The sequence below is a fragment of the Mauremys reevesii genome, linkage group 16, assembly GCF_016161935.1.
Source record: "Mauremys reevesii isolate NIE-2019 linkage group 16, ASM1616193v1, whole genome shotgun sequence".
NCBI classification, from domain to species: Eukaryota; Metazoa; Chordata; order Testudines; family Geoemydidae; genus Mauremys; species Mauremys reevesii.
Genome location: NC_052638.1, coordinates 1,513,920 through 1,539,776, shown reverse-complemented (window position 1 = coordinate 1,539,776; position 25,857 = coordinate 1,513,920). Strand labels below are relative to the sequence as shown.

The following is a 25,857-nucleotide window of genomic DNA, read 5'->3' as shown; positions in this document are numbered from 1 at the left end:
GGCCACCGCCTCGTCCGGGGAGGATGATGAGGACAAGCCCTGCACTATGGCCTCCGCCGCAGGGGCTGTTGACTGTGCCTCGGCTGGATCGCGCAGCGTGGAGGACTTGTGGTCCGGTGGAACGGAGGACTCGCGTCGAGGAGAAGCAGCCGGCCGGCTAACCGTCGCCTCGGGGACCCTGCGCTCGGCGGCCAAGTGTCTCAGGGGAAACGGTACCCCCTGCGCCTCATGCTGGGCCCAGGGAACCCAGAAGCCCCACTGTTGAGACCCCTGAGGATCGCCGTGTGGGGTCGGTGGCAGATGCGCGGTGCTGTCCACGCCGGAGGCCACCGATTCCGGGCGGGATGGCCAAGGAGGCGCTGAGGCGCTGACAGATTGTACCGCTGACGGCGGTAGCCTCTCCACAGACGGTACCGAGGGATGGCGTGAGTACCTCCGGTACCGGGACGGTGACTGAGACCGTCGGCCACCGCGGTGCCGGGAGCTCGACCGGTGCCGGGAGCTCGACCGGTGCCAGGAGCTCGACCAGGAGCGGGATCTGCGGTGCCGGTAGTGGCTGCGGGAAACGCGATGTCGGGAACGGCCCGGGGACTGAGACCTCCGGTGGTGCCGATGCGATGGCGATCGGGACCTGGATCGGTGCCGGGAGTGCGACCGGCGGCGGGACGGCGAACGGTACCGGGACGGCGAACGGTGCCGAGACCGAGAAGGCGACCTCCGTCGGGACCGGGAGCGTGATCGGGACCGGGAGTGTCGCTTGTGCCGGTGGTCCGCGGAGGGCAGTCGGATCATCATTGCCGGCTTCCTGACGGACGCCACAGAGAATGTCTCCGGCGTCGACGGCAGTCGTGGCTCAACCACGGACGGTGCCGGGGAGCGTGGCGGTGCCGGACTCGACGGCCCTTGCAGTGCCGGAGTCAACGGCCACCGCGGGAGGCGCCGATGGCGCAACAGTCATGGCTGAGTCCTGCGCGCGGGACTTAGCGATAGCCTTTGCCAGCCTGCGCTTCCTAGCAGGCGAAAGGGAGCGGTGCCGGGTCTTCTCAGTTCCTGACTGAGGCTGCGGTGCCGCGGTGCTGGAGTGGCTCGGAGCAGCCGGTGCGCTCTGCACCGATGAGGCTCTCGGTGCCGGTGCCGGGGGCTGTAGCGACGCCTCCATAAGGAGCTGCTTTAGTCTATTGTCCTGCTCCTTACGTGTTCTCGGCTTGAAGGCGGAACAAATTTGGCACTTGTCTGTGCGATGACCCTCGCCGAGGCAGCGAAGACAGGCGTCGTGCGGGTCCCCGATCGGCATAGGCCTCTGGCAAATTGCGCAGGGCTTAAAGCCCGGTGCCTTGGGCATGAGCCTGCACCGGGGAAGGAAAGGGAGTGAAACCCCCCTAACCTTATCACTAAACTTAACAAACTAACTATAACTATAACGACTAACTATACGTACTAAGATAACTATATACAAAAAACCTTTAGCGAGAGCTAGGGTAGTAGAGGACAGAGAGCACTCCACAGTTCCAACTGGCCGTCACGGGCGGTAAGAAGGAACTGAGGAGCGGACGGGCCGGCTGGGGTATATAACAGGCGCCATAGCGGCGCCACTCCAGGGGGCGCCAGCCGGCCTGCCGGTGTTGCTAGGGTAAAAAAGTTCCAAGATGCCGTGCACGCACGGCGTGCACACCCTAACTGGAATGCATAGGAGCAATCACTCGAAGAAGAACTGGAAGGGACCTCGAAAGGTCATTGAGTCCAGCCCCCTGCCTTCACTAGCAGGACCAATTTTTGCCCCAGATCCCTAAGTGGCCTCCTCAAGGACTGAACTCACAACCCTGAGTTTAGCAGGCCAATGCTCAAACCACTGAGCTATCCCACCCCAGACCTGCTGCTACGCTCCTCACTAGCCCTCTGCTGAACTAGTGTCTGCAATGTTATTCCCTTGCAGTGCAGTCGAGGAAGCTGCGCACCTGGTCTCCACCCACCGCAGTGCTTGCCAATGGCACAGACCAGTTGAATGAAGTACAATCACTTGCCTTCCCTCTCCACCCCCGCAGCTTTGACAGAGCAGGCTTGTCCCAGTACTTGCTGCAGAGCACCTCTTCAGGAGCGGTGGCGAAGAGGGGCTCTGTCCCCTGGCTCTCCCACAGATGCAGGTATACCAGGCGATGGCAGGCCGCCTGGGATCAGCGGAACAAGCAGGAAATCCCTAAATGTGGGGGGAAAGGTGGGCGAGGCAAGGAACGACATCATTTTGCAAGGAGCAGGGTGCTGAGGGATTAATCAATAGAAATATTTGTGCCTAGCAGGGGCTGCTGTGAAGCTGAATAGTTTCCTTAACTGCAGGAAATGGTTCTCATTAGACATTAACCACAGCTGGGCAAGCTATGCAGCCAGTAAATACTTTCTCTGTCCTAAATAGAAGATTCTTACCCAATGCATCACAGACCACCAAGCCCACCCCCTCCTGTCCCAGGACAATGTGCCTGCATGAGAGAGGCACTCTCAGCAACACCACAAAGAGAGAAGTTGTGTAGAAATCCACAGTTCTGGCTCGCAGCCTAGACACCAACGCCGGTTCTTGGTTGGCAATGTCTCCGAATCCGCCTCTTTCAAACGGAGCACTGGGGCCTCAGTCACCGTGGTGACAGAGCACGAGTGGAGGTTACTCATCACAGGGCAGCCGCTCTCTCCCCCCGGGGATGTGGGATGGCTGGGTTATCCTCTCAGAGAAAAGCTCTGTTTTCCCAGTCCTGGGCTAGGAACTGGCTGAAATGAACCAGGTTGGGGTCGCTCCAGCTTGGACAGTGACTAATCACAAAGGCAATGGCAGACGGAGCTCAGCTGGATGCAAGGGGCTCTGTGACTCATTCAGTGCTACCCGTAGCGATGGCTGACACAGATGAGTGGCATGGGGGACACATTGATTGCTGATTGGGTTTAATACAATAAACTCCCCATTTTATCTCACCCACCCCCTGGCTTCCCCGCCCAGACTCACCTGCCGCCTGGTCCCCTCCTCTCCTGGAGATTCTTGCCTGATGGTGGGTCCAGTGCTATCAGCAGCTCCAGGCTCCTCTTTCACGGCCACTTCTGCTGGTGGCTCGCCGTTCTACTCCCACAGGTGGCTCTAGGTGCCAATATCTGAGAGCAGCTTCCATAGCCTTTTCCATAGTCTATGTGGCAGAGGATCCTCACGGGGGGAGGGCCTGGATTTTGGTGGGTGGGCATCTCAGTGAGCTCTGAGATGAGGTGGTTGATACTACTGAGGACGTGCATCCGACGAAGTGGGTATTCACCCACGAAAGCTCATGCTGCAAAACGTCTGTTAGTCTATAAGGTGCTACAGGATTCTTTGCTGCTTTTACAGAACCAGACTAACACGGCTACCTCTCTGATACTGAGGACTGGCTCTTTGCTTGGTGAAGGAGTGAAGGAGAAGGATGGGGAGGCAGCCAGCCGATATTTGCATTTTGATTGTAGTTTTAATTCTCTTCCCAGGCACTGACAGCCTTAGTTTAGGTGGATTTTTATGTATTTAAGTCTAATTAAATAAATTTTCTAGCTTAGATTAGCAGTGACTCAGCCTCACCATCTGGGGGCTGAGCAGTGGCCTGTATGAAAGAGCAAAATCTCCATCCAGTTCTAGCTTTGCTAAATTCACCTCGAGCAGAGGGCAGGACGGAAGGGCCACATGAGGGATCTTTCCTCTTGCCCAGAGCCCCTGGGTGGCATAGTGCAGAGATGTGTGCACTGCCACCGCCCAGCCTGTGCCCACTGGGGTGTACAGAGCTACTTGGTCTCCAAAGCTGACCCAGCGCCTTTGCCCAGCCCTAAATTCCCCCGAGAGCTGCAATGAAATGAATTGTTTGACCATATGCTTGGGGAGCAGTGGGGATGGGACAGTTTTAACATGTCACATTCCTTTCTGGAAAGGACCAACTCTAGAGTCCCATTCGCGCTGCTGGGAGGATTGGAGTGGCAGGGCAGCGGCTCCAGGCCAATGTTCAAGAGTTTCCCTTAATATTTATTAAATGTCTAAGTCCCATCACCAAGAGTTGGCGATTGCTTCCCACGCTCCACTGGGCTGCTCCCCTGCCCGACTCACAGTAATGTACCAGCTTCATTGTAGGAGAATCACAGCACTCTCTGCGGGCTTTCTCTAGAGAGGGTGAGAGACATGTTATTACAACAGATCTGGGGGCTCCCTTGCAGCTCAGCTGGGACCGGCCCGTGTTTTTCAAGCTGAAGCCCATCTTCCAGTTCGGGGATTTGGTTACACCATCAGACTTCAAGAGGAAACGTGTGCTCACCATCAGATGATGGGAATAGACACAAATGGCCCATGCCGAGCAGATCAGTGAGTTCAGAAGCTCTCGAGAAAGCAGGACAGGGATTTTGAGGCCCCAAAACACATGAGTCACATGCTTTCTAAAAACAACCTAGAGCGACAGTTAGCAGCATCTCTATGCTCCCTGGAAGCTGAAAGAAAGGGAGTATGAATGGACATACTCATTGTCCTTGGTGTAAGCACACAGCATGCTGGGAGTCTTGCAACAGCTTGTCAGAACTTCACCTGCCAAAGCAATTTCTTTAGGCGTGCAGAGCACAGCCCCAGCACACACTGCAGTGGGGAGGCGGCAGCAGTTACTTCCTGCCTGGGAGGGTGGGAGGGGAAATCACACTTCATACAGTCGCTATATTTCTTCAGTTAAGAGGCAGCCAGGCAGCTCTGTAGCAGAGCAGAGGTAGCTCTGGAAAGGGAGCTGTCACCTTTACAGGGAAAACCAAGTTGCCTTGGATTTGCTTCTCCTCTCCTCCCATACCTCCAGGGCAGTGGGTGAAGTCTGTCTGCTCTCACAGCACCAAGTCACCATCCTCAGAGCATCAATTTGGCTTTCTGATAAGCAGCACAGGTGCAAGGGAACGGTTATCCAGCAGCCTGGTCCTCATCTCCTCTGCCTGCATGGCTCTCCACAGAAACCCCTCCAGATTCACCACTCCACATACGAAGCAAAAAAATCTACGTACCCTGGAGAGCCACCTCTCCTGCCTCCCAGAGCCACACTGCCACCCCCCTTCCCAGTGCCTCCCACTAGAACCAGCCACTTTCCTTTCTTCTCACCCGATTAAAGCCCTTCCAGGGCCAATCATTTTGGCACCCACTAGAGCACCCCCTTACCGCCAGCCACTACAACACCTGCCACCCCCCTACACACCCAATAAGTGCCTCCAGGAGTTCCCTGCACCCTTCCTGTACCAGGCGCCTCCCCTTGGCAGTGCATAGGGCACACTTCGGTGCAGCTCCCCTGCTGGTACAAATAGATGTAGCTCCATTAAAGCCAACAGGTGGCAATGGAGATAGGCTGAATTTCACCAGCTGAGGATCTGGCCTCTCACATTCTGCACTTAGGACGGAAAAAGCTCATGCACTGCTACAACGAAGGAACTAGGGGTTACAGTGGATAAGAAGCTGGATATGAGTAAGCAGTGTGCCCTTGCTGCCAAGAGCACAACGGCATATTGGGCTGCATTAGTAGGAGAATTGCCAGTATTCTATTCAGTACTCTATTCGGCACTGGTGAGGCCAGGAGTATTGTGTCCAGTTTTGGGCCCCCTACTGGAAAGGATGTGGGCAAATTGGAGAGAGTCCAATGGAGGGCAACAAAAATGCTCTGGGGGGCTGGGGCACATGATTTACAAGGAGAGGTTGAGGGAACTGGGTTTATTTAGCCTGCAGAAGGGAAGAGTGAGGGGGGATTTGATAGCAGCCTTCAACTACCTGAAGGGGGGTTCCAAAGAGGATGGGGCTCGGCTGTTCTCAGTGGTGGCAGATGACAGAACAAGGAGCAATGGTCTCAAGTTGCAGTGGGGGAGGTCTAGGATCGATATTAGGAAACACTATGTCAATAGGAGGGTGGTGAAGCACTGGAATGGGTTACCTAGGGAGGTGGTGGAATCTCCATCCTTAGAGCTTTTTAAGGCCCAGCTTGACAAAGCCCTGGCTGGGATGATTTAGTTGGTGTTGGTCCTGCCTTGGGCAGGGATTGGACAGATGACCTCCTGAGGTCTCTTCCAACCCTAGTCTTCTATGATTCTATGATTCAAACCCCGCCCTGCACAGGGCTGGCACAAGTGACAGCAAATGCTCCTTTGCTCTTCCCAGACCAGTTCAAGCTCCGACGCTCCCCATAGCAGTGAGGGATGCAGCAGAAAGGTGCCAGGCCAGCGTGGCAAAGCGCAGGCTTCTACCGCTCTGCGAGCTGCCTCACAGCAGTCTCCCCCACCAACAGGTGCAAAGAGTACTTCTCTGCCAGGATGGCAAATCCCCCCGTGCTGCCCTGGTGATGGATCGAGCCCATCAAGTGCGGCTCAGGACTGACCGAAAGTCCAGTGGGGTCTCTGGCGACCAATGTGGTTAGCATTTCCCATTGACAAGCCTGCATTGCCAGCGGGACAGTGCCCTCCAGAGCACCAAGGTGGAGCACTGGCTCAAGAGGGAAGATTAGCAACTAGTGACTCATCAGCTCCTCCTGCAGTCCCCAGTGCACTCCTCGGAAGTCTTTCACGCAAGAGCTGACCTGATGTGCTTAGCTTAGGGGATAATCCGGGATCACAGCACAAGGCGGGATAGCTGCAGGCCAAAATGAACGTTTAAATCAGACAGCCATTGGGGCAAGAGAGGCCATAACCTCTGCAAAATGTGAGGAAGTCCCCTGCACCAATTAAGGAGAAGGGGAGACATCTGCTTTGCCTTGCAGCCCAGATGTGTCGTGTCTGCACACCCACACATTTGCATTCAGCTTCATTACTGTAATAGCCCCCCGTCTACTCGTGCTAAAAGATCAAAACAAAAAATTAGCAGCCTTCTACTTTTATGGCATTAGCCATAATAATAATAATAATAATTGGAGATATACCAATCTCCTAGGACTGGAAGGGGCCTCGAAAGGTCATCAAGTCTAGCCCCCTGCCTTCACTAGCAGGACCATGAAGGGCTCGTTTGCCCTCCCCCCCCCCCCCCCCGCCGCTGGGAAAGCCAATCACGGACGGCACCTTTTGATCCCACTGAAAAGCGCTTCGGGTGATGCACAATCACCTGAACAATTCAACAGCAGCGGCAAAGGTCTGAATACCACTTGAAAAACAGTCATACTTGGGGGCAGGTTTTTTAGAAACACCTGTAACATAATTTGTTTGCCTGATTACCGAGATGCCAGGCAGACAGTCGACTGGTCATTTGATCGTGCCGTTATCTCAAGGGTGGGCATGACTGTAAACACCTGGGCTCAGAGCCTCAGTTGACTTCAGAGGATCAACACTGACTTACTGAAGATCTGGCGTTTGCACACTAAGAAATCACGAGAAAAAGGAATATACATTCCTTATCATAGAATCTCAGGGTTGGAAGGGACCTCAGGAGGTATCTAGTCCAACCCCCTGCTCAAAGCAGGACCAAACCCAACTAAATCATCCCAGCCAGGGCTTTGTCAAGCCTGACCTTAAAAACCTCTAAGGAAGGAGATTCCACCACCTCCCTAGGGAACCCATTCCAGTTCTTCACCACCCTACTAGTGAAAAAGTTTTTCCTAATGTCCAACCTAAACCTCCCCCTCTGCAACTTGAGACCATTACTCCTTGTTCTGTCATCGTCTACCACTAAGAACAGTCTAGATCCATCCTCTTTGGAACCCCCTTTCAGGTAGTTGAAAGTAGCTATCAAATCCCCCCTCATTCTTCTCTTCTGCAGACTAAACAATCCCAGTTCCCTCAGCCTCTCCTCATAAGTCATATGCTCCAGCCCCCTAATCATTTTTGTTGCCCTCCGCTGGACTCTCTCCAATTTATCCACATCCTTCTTGTAGTGTGGGGCCCAAAACTGGACACAGTACTCCAAATGAGGCCTCACCAGTGCTGAATAGAGGGGAATGATCACATCCCTCGATCTGCTGGAAATGCCCCTACTTATACAACCCAAAATGCCATTAGCCTTCTTGGCAACAAGGGCACACTGTTGACTCATATTCAGCTTTTCGTCCACCATAACCCCTAGGTCCTTTTCTGCAGAACTGCTGCCCAGCCATTCGGTCCCTAGTCTGTAGCAGTGCATGGGATTCTTCCGTCCTAAGTGCAGGACTCTTGTTGAACCTCATCAGATTTCTTTTGGCCCAATCCTCTAATTTGTCTAGGTCCCTCTGTATCCTATCCCTACCCTCCAGCGTATCAACCACTCCTCCCAGTTTAGTGTCATCTGGAAACTTGCTAAGGGTGCAGTCCACACCATCCTCCAGATCGTTAATGAAGATATTGAACAAAACCGGCCCCAGCACTGACCCCTGGGGCACTCCACTTGATACCTGCTGCCAACTAGACATGGAACCATTGATCACTACCCGTTCCTTCTGTCACAGTTCAGGGCAACTGCACGTCTATTGCTCCCTTTATGGTCCAGCATGGTCCCGGCTCCTTAGCTGTCACCTCTCTAGGGCAGAGACCCGCGTCTCTCTCCCTCCTGAATGGGGTTTTTCCAGGCTGCACAGTTCCCTGCCTACACTGTGACTCCGCAGCAAGCTAGATGACCTTTGCTTTTTCCTCAGAGGCTACAAACAGCACAATTGCCCAGAGCTACAAGATATCACACAGCTCTTTCTAAAGCAAGCACATTTATTTGAGAGTGGTTCCGGAGCATGAGGCCGATGGCAACTGGGATAGATTACAGCATGGATTTACGAAAGGTAGATCGTGCCAAACCAACCTGATCTCCTTCTTTGAGAAAGTAACAGATTTTTTAGACAAGGGAAATGCGGTGGATCTAATATATCTGGATTTCAGTAAGGCGTTTGATACGGTACCGCATGAAGAATTACTGGTTAAATTGGAAAAGATGGGGATCTAAATGAAAATCCAGAGGTGGATAAGGAGCTGGTTAAAGGGGAGACTGCAGAGGGTAGTATTGAAGGGGGAACTGTCCGGTTGGAGGGGGGTTACCAGTGGAGTTCCTCAAGGCTCGGTTTTGGGTCCGATTTTATTCAATCTATTTATTGCTGACCTGGGAACCAAGAGTAGGAGTGGGCTGATAAAGTTTGCGGATGACACCAAGTTGGGGGGTATTGCCAATTCGGAAGAGGATCAGGATATTCTCCAGGGAGATTTAGATGACCTTGTAAACTGGAGTATTAGTAACAGGATGAAATTCAATAGTGAGAAGTGTAAGGTTATGCATTTAGGGATGTCTAACAAGAACTTTAGTTATAAGCTGGGGACGCACCAGTTGGAAGTAACGGAGGAGGAGAAGGACCTAGGAGTCCTGGTTGATCGTAGGATGACTATGAGCAGGCAATGTGATGTGGCCGTTAAAAAACCTAATGCGGTCTTGGGTTGCATTAGGCGAGGTATTTCTAGTAGGGATAAGGAGGTGCTAGTCCCGTTATATAAGGCGTTGGTGAGACCTCATTTGGAGTATTGTGTGCAGTTTTGGTCTCCCATGTTTAAGAAGGATGAATTCAAACTAGAACAGGTACAAAGAAGGGCCACTAGAATGATCCGAGGAATGGAAAGCCTTTCGTATGAAAGGAGACTTGAGGAGCTCGGTTTGTTTTCCTTAACCAAAAGAAGGATAAGAGGAGATATGATTGCACTCTTTAAATATATCAGAGGGATAAATACCAGGGAAGGAGAAGAATTATTTCAGCTCAGTGCTAATGTGGACACGAGGACAAACAGATATAAATTGTCAGTCAGGAAATTCAGGCTTGAAATTAGACAAAGGTTTCTAACCATCAGGGGAGTGCAATACTGGAACAGCCTACCGAGGGAAACAGTGGGGGCGAAGGACCTCCATGACTTTAAGATTAAGCTAGATAAGTTTATGGAGGAGATGGTATGATAGGATAACGGGCTTAGTCAATAGGTCAATTAAGTGCCACACTGGTAAATAGTACAATGGGTCAAGGGTATGATATAACCTTTTCCAGAGGGTTTGGTTGGAGAGTCTTGCCCACATGCTCGGGGTTCAGCTGACCGCCATATTTGGGGTCGGGAAGGAATTTTCCTCCAGGGAAGATTGGCAATGGCCCTGGAGGTTTTTCGCCTTCCTCCGAAGCATGGGGCAGGGGTCGCTTGCTAAGGAGTGGGTGGATCGGCTTATGTGGCCTGCATCTTGCAGGAGGTCAGACTAGATGATCATAATGGTCCCTTCTGATCTTGAATTCTATGATTCTATGATTTGTCAGCACTGCAGAGAAAACACATTAAAAACAATAAAAGAACCTACACACATGCTAATAAGCTCACTAGATATCACAACAAAGGCAGGTGAACAGTTTTTTGAACCCCACCATGGGTTTTTTCTGTGGTTAGAAGTTCGTAACAGCTGTTAGAACAAACACACCCATTCATAGATTAGCCTTTCCTTCAGACAGCGGGGGTAATCAGTGAGACAATGTTTCTCTCCTCAGGGCGTCGCTTCAAAAGTTTGGGTCCAGATGAGAACTTGCATTTGCCTCCCCCCAGGTATTTCCTAGGAAACCCACTTCCCGTGGTTTGTCCCAAAAGTTCCTTCTCCTCTGGCACACTGTTTAAAAGCATGCTTTGAAGTTCACAATACATCCCAAGGTTTCCAATGGCCACATCTCTCCCCTAGAGGAGTTACACACAATCCCACAATAACACATGCACTTTACATTTAGAATACAGTGGACTCCAAAGCTATTTAAACTCAATTCACTCGCACCTCCCAAAGATACTGCAGGAAATTGCCGCATGTGTCATAGCTGCTATAAAGAGACACTTAATTCTGACTACTGCAACCACAGCTACGCTACTCCCCATGCAAGTCCTGGCTCCATCAAAGTCAGTAGCAAACCTCCCACTGAATTTAACACAAGGGGAGCCTTGCTATTTACTTCAACAGGAGAAGAAATTGCCTCCTTTCTCCCATTCTGCTAATGATACCAGCCTCGGTGAGTTCTGTGCGAGGCATTGGAGCCTATCTCCACGCTGCCCCCCGCAACATGCTCGCCCCATCAGAACCACTTGCCACTCCCACGACAGACTCAGGATGGGACCTGGCAAAGACAACTTCCTTGTAGGTCATTTATTTGATAGGTCTGTGTGGTTTGTTTTTAAGGGGGAGATATTGAAAAGTACAGGGCAGTTCCGACTTTTGATGGGACTTGGGCACTGAACTGCCCTGTGCTCTCGAAAACGTCCTCTTACATCCACTGTGCTATGCACACACTGATAAACTGTACAGTCTTGTTACTGTCCTCTCTTCCTCCCCACCCCACTCCCATCCCCGTCTTCTCTCTCGTCCATCATGTAATTTACTAGACTGAAAACTCTTTGAACCAGGGACTTATTTTAAGCATCTGCATGCTGCCAGGCTCCCTTTTCGGCACTCAATGAATAAAAAGGGTTACATTTAATTTTTTTTAAGACTGTAATAGGCAACATGTGCTAGATGCTGTGCAGCCATATGGGGAAACAAGGCTGCTGTGCTCCTAAGAGCTTGCAACTGAAAAAGACAAAAAGGAGCAGGACACGGATGCAGTGTCCAAGCCTAGTGATCGGAGCAAGGTGGATAAAAATTGAAGATTTTTTTGAAGTATTTTTTTAATTTGAATTGGATTTTTTTATTTTGTTATTTCAATTAGAATCATTTTTTCTTTTTTAAAATAAACCTGTTTAAAATTAAATCTGAATTTAATAGAAAAATGTTAAGACCTAAACTTATTATAATTCGGTTGTATATCTGAAATGTGTTTTGATCAGAGATGTTTATGTATTCAAACATTTAAGGTTGTTATATCACAGTGTATATGCTATTTTGTGTGTTTGTTTAAATTCCAGTTACCATACTAATCAGCTTGACACAAACCATGCGCAAAAAGTGATCTAGTAAATAAGCAATATCTCATTCACCATTTTCTAATGTGCTAAAAATGCACAATTAATAAGAATCTGAAAATATTAAGTTCTATCATTACCTAAATACGCCTACATTATAGTAAACCAGGAAGCAAACAGATGTACCAAATATAGCAGAAAAGCTCTTCTTACTTGTAAATCAACATGTTTTAATGGTTATATCAATCAATGAGCGTGCACACCTTTCTTTAGAAAAAAACTGAAGTACAAATGGAAAAGTTGATTAAAAAAACTGATGATTTAAATTGCCTTGATTTAAATCAATCCACCTTGGCTTGGGGACTGAATGGCACATACCGTGGAAATGCCAGGAGGGATTCTGGGTATGAGATATGTACAATTTTATTTTATACATGTATGTGTTTGTACAGAGCTTTGCACAGTGGGGTCCAACCTGGTGAGGCTACTAGGGGCTACTGCAATATATTAAACAGCGGTGATAGCCTGTGCAGGCATACACATCCATCTCCCTAGACCAGGGATCTCAAACACACGGCCATAGGCCTGAGCGGGCCACATCCCCGCTCCTCTGCCTACCTCTCAGTGCTTCCCGCTACTAAGCAGCTGCTTGGCACCGCTTAGGACTTTCCAGGAGGGAGAGGAAGGAGCAGGGACGTGGCGCACTCAGGGGAGGAGGCGGGGAGGAGGTGGGGATTTGGGGAAGGGGTTGGCTTAGGGGCAGGGAGGGGGCGAGTTGGGGCAGCAACTTTGGGGAAGGAGTTGGAATGGGGGCAGGTAAGGGGTGGGAAGATGTGGGGAAGGGGCGAGGCCTCACGGACTAGATGAGCAGTCTGAGGTATGAAGTTCAGTATATATTATTCTTTGCCGTGAGTAGTTGGGAAGAATGTTTGTTAAAAGTGGCAATGTATTTTGTATGAATAGTTACTTTAAAAAGTTCCTGCCATTACAGCTATGTTGATAGACTGTTAGTGTAGATCATCATCAGTGTTACTGACCACATAAGGAATAGTTACAGGTGTTTATATTTTATTAAAACCCCTCTTCACATTACAGTTTTTAAAAAGTTAATACATTGACTTTTAATAGCATACTATGTTACTCTTCAGTTTTTTTCATTTTAGACTATACTTTTGTATCGTTGTATGAAAAGGTGTCAGTGATGCGGCCCTCGGGCCAATGTACTAGTCCTCATGTGGCCCTTGTGGTGATTTGAGTTTGAGATCCCTGCCCTAGCCAGTGTCAGTTATCAAACGAATGCTCCTCTCCAAATGAATAATGATGGTAACAAAAATGAATGTGCAATGCTGAAAGCCCTAGTGGATTACCAGTCTCAGAGAAAGGAATGTTTGCATAACCATCAAAACCACACAGACTTCTTTCCCTTGGGTTAAATCTCACCAGGGCTCCTAAAAGAAGTACAAAAGTAGAACTGGGAATCAATATCTCCCCACCCCTCCTTCCCACAGCCTGGAACCTGTCACCTCTGCGAGGAAGAGAGTTTAGTTCTTTCACCATCATTACAATAATAAAGGGGCTGCCAGAATTGGCTGTGACAGGCAGACTGCTACACCTGGAAAGCCCAGTGGCCAGGCTCCGGACAAGATGACATGTGGGCTCCATCAGCCCAGAGACGCAAGGAAGGATGTGACAGGCCAAGAGCAAGGCTGTCATTGACATGGTGAGGACTGCTCGAGGCAGTGGGAGAGCTTGCTAACAGCACAGCCAGAGCTGGATGTATTTTTGTCTAAGTCAAGTCAGCGGGGAATAAAGATTTGCTACAGGAAGACAAAATGTCATTCCAACTTCCTGGTGGTAGCGATTGACAGAAGGTCAAACTCTGCCACGCTAAGATATTTTTATTGCTATATTTATATATTAATCCAGTGCAGGGGATTTACATGGTACTTTTCAAGATATACAATTCACCCTAGCTATTCCATAATGCTTTTCTCCTGTGATCTCAAACCACTTCACAAGGGGGATAAACAGCATGATCCCCATTGACATGATGGGGAAACTGAGGCAGAGAGGGGTGAACTACCTAGCTCTTATACAGTGTTTTTCATCAGTATATCTCAAAGCGCTTTAAAAAGGTCAGCAGCATCACCCTCAATTTACATATGGGGAAACTGAGGCAGAGAGCAGCAACATGACTTGCCAAAGGTCACATAGAAAGCAAATGGCAGAGATCCCTAGTCTCAACTCCCAGTCCAGTGATCCCTATGAGCGCAGACGACCGTTCAAGCTTTATAAACGCTTTACAAAAGTCCCCCTCCATCTTTGATTTGCCTTTTGGAAGCACGGTTCTGGAAAGCTATGTGCAAACACATAGCTCAAACTACAGCCATAGTTGGGGGTGGAAAGGCATTTTCCCCAGATCAGATTGGCAGAGACCCAGGTTTATTTTTGCCTTCCTCTGTGTGGGACACAGGTCACTTGCTGGGTTGAACTACAGTAAATGATGGATTCTCTGCAACTAGAAGCCTTTGAATCATGATCTGAAGACTTCAGCAACTCAGCCAGAGGTTAGGTGCCTATTACAGGAGTGGGTGGGTGACGTTCTGTGGCCTGCGTTGTGCAGGAGGTCAAACTAGATGATCGTGATGGTCCCTTCTGACCTTAAAGTTTGTGAGCCTCTGACCCGCAAGTTTCCTTTCTCAGCAGGAAAACCTCATCAGGGAATGGATGGGAGTTTCCTGCCCAGCTCAGAATGTTTTGGGAAGAGACTGCTGCCATGGAGAGTGCACTTCCTGCCAGCGGGATGAAGGAAAATATTTCCCTGGAGCCTTTTAAAGATAGTTGCTAAGGGCTTGTCTACACAGTCAAAGTGCCCCAGCACAGTTAAACCCTTGTGTGGATGCAGCTAGCGTGGCAAGAAGGTGCTTCCAGAGGTGTAGGGGAATAAGTTATCCTAGTAGCAGGCCCCTTTATACCAGTATAACTGCATCCACACTAGGGGCACTATACTGGTATAATTATATTGGTGCAAAATCACCCCCGCCTTTAGGCCTTGTCTACACTGCCACTTTACAGCACTGAAACTTTCTTGCTCAGGGGTGTGAAAACCCCCTCCCACCCCCCGAAGCGATGCACGTTTCAGTGCTGTAAAGTGGCAGTGTAGACAGTGCACCAGCACTGGGAGCGCAGCTGGTAGCTACTCCCTTTGTGGGGACGGTTTTTTTACAGCCCTGGGAGAGCTGCTGTGACCACATAGCCATGTTAAAAGTGGTAGTGAAGACATACCCTCAGTTACACCAGTACAAAAACTGTACATAGGCCAGGCCCAACTCTGGCTCCTTTACAGGATAGCGTGAGGCTGTTATAGCCTGCGTGCTCACTGCGAAGTAGGCAGGTGGCCAGCTGAGCCAAAGAGAAACCCAGCTCAAGCCTGGGATAGAGATTTTCCTGTGTGGATGAAAGAGGAGATAAGAGGCAACGCCTAGCAAACGAATTCACAGAGCAGCCCAGCTTCATACGCTGCTAAGAACGATGGGATACCCCATCAGTCATCAATCCCAGCCCACAAGCTAGTCCAGAGATGCTGTGGATGTGGTTATATGGGTCTGGCCCGGGTACGGCTTTGTAGTGGGGACACCCCACCCAGGCTAGGCTAGCCCAGGCTAACACTACAGTGAAGACATACTGATTGGCAGAGATTTCTAAAGCAGTCACAGAAGGCAAGCTAATTACGTTATAACGACTGTGCATGGACCACAATGAGGGTTTAAGTGAAACAGCCCTGGCTTTTGATACTGTGAGGACAGCATGATTCCAACCCACTAGTAACCACCTATTCCTCCTCTCACACCTGACCACGGGTTCTAGGGTCTGCCCTGTACACACCGCTGCACCCCTTTAACTAAATCAGTGAAACATCACACCTTTACCTGCATCAGTGCAACTTCTTGGTGGAGACCAGCACTTTAAATAAAAGGGAAATAAATAATCCTCTGATTTATTGTTATATGCAAAGATGGGGTGAGGTTGAACACTGGGGTACCCACAACCTTTATATTCTTATGATGTATTTAAAACATTTATAAAAATAAACTGTGACAAAAACAACCCTCTAAATTAATGGCACATGTCAAATAGAAGTGCTGAATTTCATTGCTTTCACCATTTGTGGGATAATTTCACCATCAAGGTGTTTTTCTTCTTTTTAGTCTGTAAACTCTTTGGGTTGGTCAAAACACTAGTTTTGTACTGATTTAACTATACCAGTTTAGAAGATGGATACAGTTAGATCAGACCCCCAATATGGATGTATTGCTTTAAAGGTGCTTGCATTGGCATATTAAGACAATAAGCTATCTGTATAAACCAGGGGTCTCAAACTCAAATGACCATGAGGGCCACATGAGGACTAGTTCATTGGCCCGAGGGCCGCATCACTGACACCCGCCGTCACTGCCCCTGGCCCTGCCCCCACTCCACCCCTTTCATGAGGCCCCGCTCCTGCCCCGCCTTTTCCTACCCCTTCCCTGCCTCCATTCCAACCCCTTCCCCGAAGTCCCCACCCCAATTCTGCCCCCTCCCTGCCTCCAGAGGGTGCAGGAGGGGTGTTGTGGGGGCTCAGGGCAGAGAGTGCAGGAGGTGTGCAGGGTGGGGTAGGGGGCTCAGGGCAGGGAGTTTGGGTGTGGTAGAGGGTTGGGGTGCAGGCAGGGGGCTCAGGGCACAGAATTGGGGTGCAGGCAGGGGGCTCAGGGTGCAGAAGAGGTGTGCGATGCAGCAGGGGGCTCAGGGCAGGGGGTTGGGGTTCAGGCAGGGGGCTCAGGGCAGGGAGTTGGGGGCGGGGTGCAGGAGGGATGCTTACCTAGAGTGGCTCAGGGGTGGCAGCGGCACACACTGGGGCCAGGGCAGCTGGAGCCATGTCCCTGCAGCCCCTGGGGGCAGGATCAATAGGGCTCTGCGTGCTGCTTGCCTCTCCTCCAGGTACCTCCCCTGAAGTTCTCATTGGCCGCGGTTCCCCGTTCCCGGCCAATGGGAGCTGCAGGGGCGGGAGGCTTGTGCCTGGAACCAGGGCAACACACGGAGCCCTCTGCTTCCCCCGCACCTCCACCCTGGCCGCAGGGACATGATGCCAGCCGCTTCAGGGAGTGGCGTGGGGCTTGAGGAGGGCAATCCACTGTAGTTTGCCCACCCCTGGCCTGGAGGTAGCCTGGGGGTGTGTGGGCCGCACGAAATAGCCCCGTGGGCTGTGTGTTTGAGACCCCTGGTAATACCCTTTAGTGACGTCTATAGCTAGGCATGGAAATAAACGTGACTTGACTTTCAAAGCTACTAAGCGCTCAGCTCCTACTGACCAACGGAGGTTGGTCAAATGTTTGAAATCAAACCACCAGCCTCCACAGCTCTAGGCTGAAATTAAGCCTGGAATAAAATGTACTTAAAAGGAATTTGCCTAAGAAAGGTAGGAGTAGCTGTAATCGTTTGCACAAAATTACTCCACTGTGCTACCTTAAAAACATCTATGTTCCTTCCTGCCAAACTATTCAGATTTTAATTGGCAATTGAGTTTATTAAAAAAAAAAAAGTAACTGCTGGTGCACAGAACAGAAATTCTTCCTCTCTTTTCATGGAGGCAAACTCCATCCCCTTCTGTTTAATAGCAGCTCCTTTGTTTAGAATTCCAGTTCTAAGCAGCCTTGAAGTACGCCAGGAATGTCTTGGTTATGATATCCCCTCCAGACTGATGTGTTGATTCATTTCTAGCCAGCCGAGAAGCTGCTTCAAATTGTGTATAAAAAGTAACGGTAATGGAATTGGTCCAAGACTAAAGGGATTTCAAAGTGAATGGCTTTGGATGATACAGCAACTGATGCAATTCCCACACTTTTTTTTTTTAGCCCTATGTGCCTTGCAGTAGTATAACTGCATGGAGGTTGTAACATCCTACTCAGCCGAGATCTTCCAGGGAACGGGCGCCAGGCTACATCTGTGTGCCTGCGTAAAATGACAGAGGTGGTTTGATAGATGCCTGAGCTTCAATTTTGATCAGCTTCCCACTCTGCCAGTTTAATGCCGTACTCTGATCAAAACGAGGCAAGAGAGCCAAGATGGGGGCAGGGCAGAAAGGGACTGAAAGAACAATGCATCTTGTGACAGACTTGTGAATGTTCAGGTTCAAAACAAAACATGCTGCTTCCCATCAGCAGATGTTTGCAAAGTCCAACGAAAAAGGAAAAGATAACTAGATGAGAAAGACTCCCAAAATTAAAGCAGGCCTCTCCAGCCTAGCACAACTTTATCTCTATAAAAATAAATAAGTGACAGGTTTCAGAGTAGCAGCCGTGTTGGTCTGTGTCCGCAAAAAGAACAGGAGTACTTGTGGCACTTTAGAGACTAACAAATTTATTTGAGCATAATCTTTCGTAGGCTACAGTCCACTTCATCGGATGCATAGACTGGAACATACAGCAAGAAGATATTTATACATACAGAGAACATGAAAAGGTGGAAGTAGCCATACCAACTGTAAGAGGCCAATCAATTGAGATGAGCTATCATCAGCAGGAGGAAAAACTTTTGAAGTGATAATCGAGATGACCCATAGAAGGATACTTAACATGGGGAAATAGATTCAATTAATGTAATGGCCCAACCATTCCCAGTCTCTGTTCAAACCTAAGTTAATTGTATCTAATTTGCATATTAATTCAAGTTCAGCAGTCTCTCTTTGGAGTCTGTTTTTGAAGTTTTTTTGTTGTAAAATTGCCAACTTCAAGTTGTCACTGAGTGGTTAGAGCAGTTGAAGTGTTCTCCCACTGGTTTTTGAATGTTATGATTCCTGATGTCAGATTTGTATCCATTTATTCTTTTGCATAGAGACTGTCCGGTTTGGCCAATGTATATGGCAGAGGGGCATTGCTGGCACATGATGGCATATATCCTGTTTGCAAGTCTGAGTGCTCCCCAAAGGCTCCCAAACCAGAAAGCAGAGAAAAAAGCCCCAGTTTTTTTTTTTACGTTCTCATTTTAAGCCAAATCTCATGAATTTTTCAAGGCATGACTCATGCCAGTTGGTCCCCAGCCTGTAGCAGTGCATGGGATTCTTCCTTCCTAAGTGTAGGACTCTGCACTTGTCCTTGTTGAATCTCATCAGATTTCTTTTGGCCCAATCCTCTAATCTGTCTAGGTCACTCTGGACCCTATCCCTACCTTCCAGCGTATCTACCTCTCCCCCCAGCTTAGTGTCGTCTGCAAACTTGCTGAGGGTGCAATTCATCCCATCATCCAGATCGTTAATAAAGATGTTGAACAAAACCGGCCCCAGGTCCGACCCGGGGGCACTCTGCTGCCAACTAGACATGGAGCCGCTGATCACTACCCGTTGAGCCCGACAATCTAGCCAGCTTTCTATCCACCTTATGGTCCATTCATCCAATCCATAGTTTTTAAACTTGCCGACAAGAATACTGTGGGAGACCGTATCAAAAGCTTTGCTAAAATCAAGATATATCACATCCACCACCTTCAGAGCCAGTTATCCACAGAGTCAGTTATCTCATCATAGAAGGCAATCAGGTTGGTCAGGCATGACTTGCCCTTGGTGAATCCATGTTGACTGTTCCTGATCACCTTCCTCTCCTCCAAGTGCTTCAAAATGGTTTCCTTGAGGATGTGCTCCATGATCTTTCCAGGGACTGAGGTGAGGCTGACTAGTTTGTAGTTCCCCAGGTTCTCTTTCTTCCCTTTTTAAAAGATGGGCACTACATTATGGACAACTTTTTCCAGTTGTCCGGGACCTCCTCCGATCGCCACGAGTTTTCAAAGATAATGGTCAATGGCTCTGCAATCACATCAGCCAATTCCCTCAGCACCCTTGGATGCATTAGATCTGGACCCATGGACTTGCACATGTCCAGCTTTTCTAAATAGCCCTTAACCTGCAGACACCGCCATGGTCCAAAACAAGAGTCAGGTTGAGCCAGTATTTGGTAGGATGCTATTCTGCTACCTCCCTGTTGGCATGGTCAGTTTCTGCAGAATCTAAGCTTTTTAAAATTGTGTTTCTGGTCTTTGCTGGTGCAAAGAGCCTTCCAAATGTGGCCCTACTGCAGCACTGTCACAGGTAGAACTCACTTTATTCATCTCAGGATGTTGATATTTATATTGTAATTGGGTTTCGGTGTTAACCACTTTCTTTTAACACATAAATATGCAGCCACTGTGGGCTCTTGGTTAGATCTTGGGTTTATGGGTGCAGCTTACGTAGATACAACACTTCCTATGCCCCTGGTCATAATGGTCTGGAGTAGAAAGGCGCCCAGGAACAGTTTCTCTGGGAGGTGTACACCAGCTCCTTGAACTACTTTGAGGAGCAGTAAGTTCTGTTCCAGGGTTCACTGCTCAGTGTGCCCTTCCAGAACCTGGATTTTGAACCTTTGACTCACACTCCCTTCCAGTTTTCTCATTTGTTGTCCCATGAACTCAGTTGATCCCTATGTTCTTTTTTTGGCCTTTCATCTCTGAAGAGGAGGGGGGCCTTCAGGCTACCTAGAACACAGGGATCAAATAAGCTGGGGCAGGAAGGAGGAATGTAACAGGAAGAAGAGACGGGTTGGGGTGGATTTTGAGGTTTGGGACAGAAACCAAACACAAGCTGGAGATCATTCATTACTCACATCCTTACCCTGCTGCTTGTTTTTATTTAAAATTGTGTTGCATCAGAAAGCCCTGTGGAGATACAGATCTCATTTCATGAAGCCTCAGTTAAACAGTTAGACTCCAGCATATTTAGGTAGAACACAAACAACTGGCTGTGCTATTCTTCAAGGCAGAATAACCTGACAAGCTTGCACAGTTAGTATTGAACTAGATATTTTATGAACTAGATATATTTCTCCTCCAACCACTATTCTAAAGCTGCTACCATTTTAAATTTATTAAAACTACTGTACCCAGAATTTAGCCACTTGACACAATTCCCTGAAAATCCATGGTCCCCAAACCAGGGTGGCGCAGAGGAATGTTCGGGGGAGGCGGGGACGTGGCAGGGCTGGGCCCAGCCCCCACAAAGGGCAGGGAGGGAGCACCACCCAGCCCCGCTCTGCTCCCAGTTCCACTCCAGCTCTGCCGCTAGCCCCACCACAGGTCTGGCCCCTGCCACCAGCTGCACTCAGCTCCTGACCGTGGCTCTCAGGGGATGTGGACCAGGGCTGGGGAGAGAGAACAAAAACGTTTGGGGACCACTGCTGTAAATCAATGACTAATATTTGAAAGAAACAGAGATCATGGGGGATGGGAAACCTGTTTGTGATTATTGGGTTGGGCATTTGTCAAAGCCAGGTGCTCTGCGTTAGCAACAGATTCTCTCCTCCCTTGTCCAGCAGTAATATTAGTGATGAAAACCACCTGCTCCTGCAGTGTCTACCCTAGAGCAACAAAACAAGCATGGTATTTGCCTCTGTTACCACTTCAATCATTATGACACTGGTTTCTAGCACAATGCACATCAGACAACAGCAGAAAGCTGGAAGGAATCTGAGCAATCTGTCCCTTCCCCCCACACCCAGCCTCCCAGGACAAGGGGCATAGGCTCACATGGCATTCCTCACATGGGCACTCCCAGCTGACAGTGCTGTGCAGAAGGCAGCCGTACTGAAGGGAACAGATTTGGTTATTTCTTCCCCTGGGATCAGGGTGAGGAAGGATTAAATATGCCTCATTTTCTCAGTCAATCCCAAATTTTGTCCAGTCACCCATAGGCGGGCGCTGCAGCTACCATGCTGGTGTCTGAGTAGGTGTGGACAGAATTCCCTTTGGAGTCAGTCAGTGCTCGCCCTTCAAATGGGCAGAAGGGATCCTTGTTCAGTAAGGTAAGTCCTCTCAAAAGTCGAGCATGCCACCTCCAAAGCCCTGCCAGCTGCAGGAGCAGGAGACTGGAAGCTGCTTCTGCAGAGTGCTCATTGGGTAGCTTGGTATACAGTCTTTTATAACACAAATGAAACCAGGGTGCCTCAGATTTCAGAACTGCGCAACCCAGGGGTGGGCAAACTTTTTGGCCTGAGGGCCACATCGGGGAACAGAAATTGTATGGCGGGCCATGAATGCTCACAAAATTGGGTTTGGGGTGCAGGCTCTGGGGTGGGGCTGGGGATGAGGAGTTTGGTGTGTAGGAGGGTGCTCTGGACTAGGATCGAGGGATTCGGAGGGTGCAGGGGGGTAAATCAGGCCTGGGGCAGGGGTGTAGGTTCCGGCTGGAAGTGCAGGCTCTGGGGTGGGGCTGGGGATGAGCGGTTTGGGGTACAGGAGGGTGCTCCAGGCTGGGATCGAGGGCTTTGGAGAGCAGGAGGGGGATCAGGGCTGGGGCAGGGGGTTGAGGCATGGGGAGAGGCTCAGGGGGTGCAGGCCCTGAGTGGCACTTACCTCAAGTGGCTCCCGGAAGCAGTGGCATGTCCCTTCTCTGGCTCCTACATGGAGGCACGGCCAGGCATCTCTGCACGCTGCCCCATCCGCAGGCACCACCCCTGCAGCTCCCATTGGACTGCCAGAGGGAGCCACTGGAGCATGTAGGAGCCGGAGCGGGGCCATGCCACAACTTCCAGGAGCGGCGTGGTGTGGCCCCGACCCAGCATCCCGGCCGGAGCAGGGCTGAGCTGCTGGTGCGGCTCCCAACCCAGCACCCCAGCCGGAGCAGGGTCGAGTCGCATGGTGCGGCTTGCGGGCCTGCTTAAAATGGCTTGCAGGCTGAATGAAGCCCGTAGTTTGCCCATCCCTGGGGTAACCACTGCTACACGGGATCATTTGCATGCAGTCATTGCAGCTGCACATCAAAATGGACAGGCTGGACATCTAATTGCTGACTTGAATGTGCAACTGAGTGTTGACAATTCTGAAAATCTAGACCTCTCTGCATTATTTACTCAAAACTCCAGCCTAAAATTACCCTGCTTTTAGGACCCACTTCATGATTAAAGAGTGGCCCTTTGTCTGGAATGTTACTGTTTTAGAAATAAAAGCACAGAGGTTTTGTTTTGTAACCCAAACTGTAGGCTGCTTAATACCAGCAGAGCAGCCAGTCAAAGCCTTCCAGTCATTAGGCAGATTATATTTAAGAGCCATCTGTACAGCTGAGCACAGAGAGCTGTTCCTTAAAGGATTCAAATTGCAAGACAGCGCACCTCAGCAAGCAATCTCATTTAATAGTCAATTAGCGGAGACGTGCCCCTCAGAGCTAAAGTTCACTGAAGAAAAAAAATGCAAAGGCATTGGATTTCCCCCGCTTTGGCTATTAAATCAAGACAGCTGATCCTAGCACTAATTGGAGGGAGGAGAGCATGTGTGTGTGTGTGTGAGAGAGAGAGAGCATGCCAGCAGTTTTATTCCAGTCCACAGTATAAAAATCAGCACAATAATCTTCCTGATAATATATAATTCTGCTGACAATAGAAAGGAACTAGATAAATTACAGAGCCAAAAGACAAAGCAACTTATTAAATACAAAGCACTCTTGACTCTGTAAGAAAGCAGGACATTAAATTAATATTGGGCCAATTAAAATCTTCCCAACAGCAACCCCCATGAAACCTATATGAAACCTACCTGAAACCTATATGCAGTCTCTGTGACAAGGAAACAAGTAACGCATGGCAGATTAGCACAGCGCTCATTCATTAGCCTCAGCCAAGTTACAGGCCACGGGAGGGGCAGGCTACCTATGCAGCCCCATGCTATTAATGAGCAATACGAGACAGAGCATACCCCCAAGTTTTACAAGCACAGAATGCTAGTGTAATCAAGAGCACATGGGCATTCTCATCCAGTACTGCCAACCCCAAGTGTTCAAAAATCATGAGTCAGGCTCCCAGAAAGTCATGAGTTTGTCTTAAAAAATAATACATTTGGGTTCTTTTTATTTGCCTTCTGATTTCTGTGCCTTTAGGATGCACTTGGGTCACATTTTCTAGCTTTTCTCTGCAACCATGAGAGCCAGAAATCTGCTTTTTGTTTTTTAATGAAAGCTGGGATTCTTGTTTGCCTCCTAGAGCTGGGGCTTTAAGAAAAAAAAATTGCCCAACATTTTGAGACTTCGTAACATTGCTCCTGTTAGATTTTGTATCATTCCTCTCTTGAAATTCAATAGGGCACTGGATGGCTCCAGGGATCTGTAATGAGGTACAGAAAGTTATTAACTCATGCTCGTTGGTTAGAATCCAGACCAGCTATTACCTCAGGGCGGCTGTTTGGTCACTTATATGGAAAAGTTTGGTGGAAAAATATCACCATGAAACACACGGTCATAACTGGCACCTTTCTGGCAGCCGTAGCAGAGAGGCCAAGGGTTATGTAGACCACAGAGTCTGAATTACCCTTTTGTCTTCAGAAGTGGATGTCCCCAAATCAAGATTTTGGCACATTGGAGGAGGTGGTGTGCAGAGGAAGCTGATACTGTGGTTGAACAGAAGGGATGTTACACTGGCACTTTTGATCAGTACAAAGACATGGTATGAAAACTGGGTAGCAGCAGGCACAAGAAAAGGAGAAAACTGGGCAGCCAGTCATCACTAGGGTGTGTGACTATGGGATATGACGGTCAATCTTGGGGGAGACGGTTGGGAGAGGTCCAGGTACTCTCCACGCCAAATTTATACATTGAGAGTGAGAACAACAGGATAACAACAGATATAGCCAGAGGGGGAGGGTTAGGTATAAGGAAGAGGGGGGGGACGGATACTAGACCGACAGGTCATACTGGTAGTACTGTGTCCCTACCAAGTTGGGTGAAAAGGGTGAGAGGAGCCAAACAGCAAAAATTAGGATGTTTGTTCACCAATGCGAGAAGCTTAGGTAACAAAATGGAGGAACTGGAGCTCCTGGTCCGAGAATTGAAACCGGATATCGTAGGAATAACCGAAACATGGTGGAACGGTAGCCATGACTAGAGTACAGGTATGGAAGGGTATGTGCTGTTTAGGAAAGACCGAAACAAAGGTAAAGGTGGGGGAGTAGCATTGTATGTCAATAATGAGGTGAAATGTAACGAAATAACTAGCAATGCAATGGATAATCCGGAGTCTGTTTGGGCAATGGTGACATTGGGGAAGAAAACTACTAGAGCGTTCCTTGGGATAGTGATTGGGGTGTGCTATAGACCGCCGGGATCTAGCCTGGATATGGATAGAGAGCTCTTTAATGTTTTTAAGGAGGTAAATACTAATAGGAACTGTATGATCATGGGAGACTTTAACTTCCCGGATATAGATTGGGAAACAAATGCTAGTAATAATAATAGGGCTCAGCTTTTCCTAGACGTGATAGCTGATGAATTCCTTCATCAAGTAGTTGCAGAACCGACGAGGGGGGATGCCATTTTAGATCTGATTTTGGTGAGTAACGAGGATCTTGTTGAGGAAATAGTTGTAGGGGACAACCTTGGCTCGAGTGATCATGAGCTAATTCGTTTCAAAATAAATGGAAGGATAAACAAAATTGCATCTGAGACTAAGGTTTACGATTTCAAAAGGGCTAACTTTACTAAATTGAGGCAACTAGTTAGGGAAGTGGATTGGACTAACATATTTAGGGATCTAAAGGCGGAAGATGCCTGGGGTTACTTCAGGTTGAAGTTGCAGGAGCTGTCAGAGGCCTGTATCCCGAGAAAGGGAAAACACTTCGTAGGTAGCAGTTTTAGACCGAGCTGGATGAGCAAGCGTCTCAGAGGGGTGATTAAGAAAAAACAGAAAGCGTACAAGGACTGGAAAATGGGAGGGATCAGCAAAGAAACCTACCTTATTGAGGTCAGAGGGTGTAGGGAAGCAGTGAGAAAGGCAAAGAGCTGGGTGGAGATGGACCTAGCGAAGGGGATTAAAACCAATAGCAAAAGGTTTTTTAGCCATATAAATAGGAAGAAAACCAAGAAGGAAGAAGTGGGACCGCTTAAAACTTTAAACGGAGTGGAGATTAGGGATAATCTTGGCATGGCACAATATCTAAACGAATATTTTGCCTCGGTCTTTAATGAGGCTAATGAAGGGCTAA

The 25,857-nt window shown here is 49.0% G+C and overlaps 1 protein-coding gene across 2 annotated transcripts in view; it reads right to left on the bottom strand.

Annotated features, from left to right (window-relative positions):
• Positions 1-25,857, bottom strand: part of CFDP1 (craniofacial development protein 1) — a 146,390-nt gene that overhangs the window by 31,494 nt on the left and 89,039 nt on the right. The window lies entirely within an intron of this gene.